Here is a 4,982-nt window from a genome sequence, read left to right on the forward strand (position 1 = left end):
AAGTTATAAGACCTAGTTAGTAAGAAGACTGAGCTATCAGCCGAGCATTTGTAATTAATATAAGCCTCGGCGTGTTTATTTGGGAACTACCAGTGGGACAGAAACTTCCGCCTACAAATGATGCCCAGCATCCGGCGTAGATTCACATAAGACCTGAAAAAGGTTCAAGAAGGTTCTAAACACACAAAGACAGAGCTAAAGTTGGCTTCCTAGTCTTATGTCTCTCATTCCAGCCACAGTACAGAGACACGTCTCCTCGAAGCTGCCAGTATGCCATGAGCTAAGCCGCATGGTGGTTCCAGCAGTCTCTCACATGTGCCGTGGTACAGAGAGGCTTCTCCCAGCTGCTGCCTGTGGGTTTGAGCGGCCAGTGCAATCTCCGCCAGCAAGGTGCATGGCAGGCTTGGGCTTTTTGCTCATGCAGACAGAAAATATTACAGTGTGTCTGTCTGGGACATACTTACTAAGTAATTATTCATTGCATTAAATTCAAATTTAATAGGAGTGGAGGTATATCTCAACAGCAGAATGATGCTTAGGAGAAGCAGATCCTGGGTTCAATTACCATTACCATCAAAAAAAGGAAAATCACACAGCAGTCCCATATTTTATTAGCTCAACTCCACCTCTACCCACAGCAGAAGGATGCTTTCCTGGGCCCTAAAACACCCCTCAGCTGCACACAACCTTGACTGGCACCCAAGTAACCACTTGTCAAATGGAGACTACAAAACATTATCCTGGGTCTGAGACATCTAGAAGGCTGATAATTCAGCAAGCCAAATTCAGTGAGGCATGGTGGCATATGCTGCGATCTGGAGAAATGGCTCAATGGTGAAGAGCAATTGCCACAAAAGCCCTCATGAGGACTGAAGTTCGGATCCCAGTACCCACGCAAAAAGTCAGACATGGTCGGGATACCTGTAACCCCAGCACTGAGGTGGGCAGAGACAAGAGGATCACTGGGGGTTGCAGGCTGCCAGGCTAGCCCAAAAGTGTGAGCTGCAGGTCCCTTTAGGGAACTTATTCAAAGGAATAAGGCAGGGAGTGATAGAGAACACCCAATGGCCTCATGCAGAAGAAAGAAAGAGTTGAGGGGGGGGGGACTCCCAAGAAAACGGCATGGTCAGGAACATTGGGGAAGATAAATAAGAGGGCTTGAAGCTTGTGTGTGATATAAAACAGCTAAGCTAACTAGATTAGAGGAAAGACAGGGCTCCAGGGTACGGGTGGGGGTGGGCAGCAAAACTAGTCTTGGCAGGCTGGCAGGTCCCTTCTGGCTCCTGAGAAGCACCGCCAGGGACTGTTGCCCTTCCCCCAGCAAAGGTCGCAACTTTATGGAGAGTTACATTTTTATATACACTCTTGCATTTAAATATAACAGACTGAATTGTGGGTAAGAATGGCTTCTAAGAAAGCTTCCACATTTCACATATTCCAAGAAGGTGACCCCAGTCCGCCCCTGGGGGTGGGCAAGGGGAGGGGACATGATTGGCCAAGACTAAGTCCAGACACTAGGGGTAGCTCCTCTTGCTGCTGCTCAGCTCTGTCCCCTCTCCACTCTGGAGGGTGAACAGCGCTTTCGCTTTCTCTCTGGCTAAAAATAAACTTTGGCTGCTCGCTCTGCCTATGTCCCACTGCGGTGAACTTTTTCCCCACTGAGGTTCAAGAACTAAGGCTTCTGCAGCGGTTGGGATTGGAGGGAACTTGGGGAAGAGTGGTTCTGCCATCTGTAACATCCTGAGACAGAGGCAGGAGGGTTGCTGCAACTTCAAGGCCAGCCTTAGTCACACAATGAGTTCCAGGACGGCCAAGATTATATATAATGAGTCTTGTCTCAGGAAAAGAAATAAAAAGCTCCCTCTTGACCAGAGTGTGGCTGAGTAGAAGAGCCTGGCACGCTAAAAGAACAATGTAAGTAGCCACCTCCCGGGCCAGCTACTCCACCTACCCTCACACCTCCCCAAGGACAAAGTCTAGCTTCAAATCCCTCCCACTATCTCTAAGGTTGGCTTAAAGTCCCAAACAGAGCCCTACCTTAACTGTCTTTAAAAAATTTATTTCTTGCTGGGCAGTGGTGGTGCACATCTTTAATTCCAACACTCAGGAGGCAGAGGCAGACAGATCTTTGTGAGTTCAAGGCTGGCCTGGTCTACAGAGCTAGTTCTAGGACAGCCAGGGCTACATGGAGAAACCCTGTCTTAAAAAATTAAAACAGAAGGAAGAAAGGGGGGAAGGAAGAAAGGAAGGAAGGAAGGAGAGAGAAAGAAAGAAAATGATTTCTTTTAATTATGTGTATGTGGGTGTGGCTATGTGCACACGAGTGCGGGTACCAACAGAGGCCAGAAGAGGGCACCAGGTCCCTGAGAGCTGGAGTTACAGGCAGCTGTGAGCCTCCTAAGGCGGAGCCTAAACTCAGGTCATCTGGAAGAGCAGTATGTGTTCTTTTGTTGTTGTTTTGTTTTGTTTTTTGTTTGTTTTTCGAGACAGGATTTCTCTGTGTAGCTTTGGAGCCTGTCCTGGAACTCACTCTGTAGCCCAGGCTGGCCTCAAACTCACAGAGATCCACCTGGCTCTGCTTCCCTAGTGCTGGGATTAAAGGCGTGTGCCACCACTGCCCGGCTAGTATGTGTTCTTAACCACTGAGCCATCCCTCCACTCTCCAGCCTGCTCTGGGTTTTTTGTTTTGTTTTGTTTTGTTTTGTTTTGGGTAGGGTCTTGCAAGGGAATCTGTGGTGGTATAATTCATCATGTTATCCTGGGAAGGAGCTTCCCTCAGCCTTTGGTACATGCTGTTCCTTGTTCTGTGGAGATCCTAAGGGCAGCGGCTGCTACAATGGGAATTAGATTTCATTCTTGAGCAGCTTTTTCAGGAAGAGCCAGATTCCACCTGCTGGTGCTTGCTGTGTCAAGATGATCAAACTCTGTCCAACTCAGAGTCTATTTTAGGTGTGACTCACATCAAGGACATGATGGCAAGCCAGGCTGGGAATCCACCTGTGTGGGAGATTCGGTGAACCGTGAACACTTTATAGTCCTGTTTCTCTGGAAAAGAGAGCCCTTGGGCTGGGGAGGTAACTGCAATGGTAGAGTGCTTGCCTAGCAGGCATGAAGCCTGTGTTCGATCCCCAGGATGGCATAAATGAGGTGTGGTGGTGCACACCAGTAAACCCAGCACTCAGGAGGTGGAATCAGGAAGATGGGAAGGTCAAGGTTACCTGGTTACTTGGTGAGCTCCAAGCCATCCCGTGGTACATAAGATCCCAATTTCTGGGGCAGGGGAGCTGGGGTTCAATGGATAAAGTGCTGACTGTACACACAGGAGGACCAGGACCTGAGTTTACTCCAATGTCAACATCAACCCACATACACAATGAGAGGCGGGGCTCCATCTGCATGGAAGGTCCCCGAACGTTTCCCGTTCAACAGAACAGTTCTTGTCGCTATATAATTTATTGTAAGATATGTCACACACACACACAGAGGGACGCCTATGTACCCACCAGCTCTAAAATAAAATCCAGCTCCTAAGAATCCCAAGGACCTCCGCACATCCTTCCCCACTAAGGATAACGGATGTAATGGCTTTCTTGTTCCTCTTTTCATCCTTTATATGCCACTGAATGGGGACTTGCTTATTTTTTTTCCTTCTTTGGTTTATTCTTTTTTGTTTGCTTCCTTGTCTTTTTAAGATTTATTTATTTTTACATCTGCACCACGTGTGTGCCTGATGCCCTTGGAGGCCAGAAGAAGGCATTGGATCCCCTAAGACTGGAGTTATAGTTTCGAGCTGCCCTGTGGATGCTGGGAATCAAACCTGGGTCTTCTGGAAGAGCAACCCACGCTCTTAACTGCTGAGCCAGCCCCTCCAACCTACCTTCTACTCTTTGAGACAGGGCCTCAGCTGCCCAGCCTGGCCTTGACCTTACCCCATAGCCCAGAGAGCCCTTGAAATTATGACTGTCCTGCCTCAGCTTCCCAAGCAGCTGAAGGGACAGGCCTGTGCCATCCTGCCCAATGGAACACATTCTTTGTGACTTGTTTCTCCTCCCACTGTCCTTGGATAAGGCACTGCAGACTGCCCCTTTGGTGCCAAGTGGGGTGTTCCGAGCTGTGGGCTCAGAAAGTATGTCACGGTCTTTAAAATGATAGGCAAAGTCACATTGACCACTAAACTAAGCTACTTACCATATGACCTTTCCTTTTCCCTTATAGAATAAGAACAAATTATACCCCTGGACACACATACCCCACGAACAAGAAGTTGCCTCATTTGTCCTTCTGCTGGCATCTCACAGAGCACAAGTGCACACACACACACACACACACACACGCACGCACGCACGCACGCACGCACGCACGCACGCACGCACTAATGTAATAAGAGCTAAGCTGAAGCCCTGGAGGCTTGTCATTAACATTTCTTGTCTACCTCAGGCTCTCTCAATACCAACACTTCATTACTGTTTGAGACACAGTCTCATGTAGCCCAGGGTGTGTAGCTGAGGCTAGCCTTGAACTCCTGATCCTCCTGCCTCCACATCTGGGATGACAGTCTTGCATCACAACACTCAGCTTAACACCAGCTGTTAATCTTTTATGCTGGAAAAGGCTGGGCTGCGTTGGTTGCCTCCTGCTCTACCACAATTTGCCCCCAAAGGCCATGGCTTAAAGCAACAGACCATTTGTTGCCTAATGGTTTTTGTAGGTCAGGAGTCCTGGTGTGGCTAACAAGGTGCCTCTGGCTTTTCATGATGTCGTGGTCAAGCTGTCAGCTGAGCCCTGAGAGCTCAGTCAGAGGAGAACCTGCTTCAAAGCTCACATCTGGTGGCCATTGGCTCAGCATCCTCATCCCTTGGGCCTCTCCACGAGGTTGCCTGGTGACATGAACTCCTCCAGAGTGAGCAGTACAAGAGCGGGCACAGAAGACCACTGGCTCCCTTAATCTCTGACACGACACTCTATGCTGTGGCCGGAACGTC

Source organism: Peromyscus eremicus, chromosome 8a (assembly GCF_949786415.1).
Source record: "Peromyscus eremicus chromosome 8a, PerEre_H2_v1, whole genome shotgun sequence".
Classification (NCBI taxonomy): Eukaryota; Metazoa; Chordata; class Mammalia; order Rodentia; family Cricetidae; genus Peromyscus; species Peromyscus eremicus.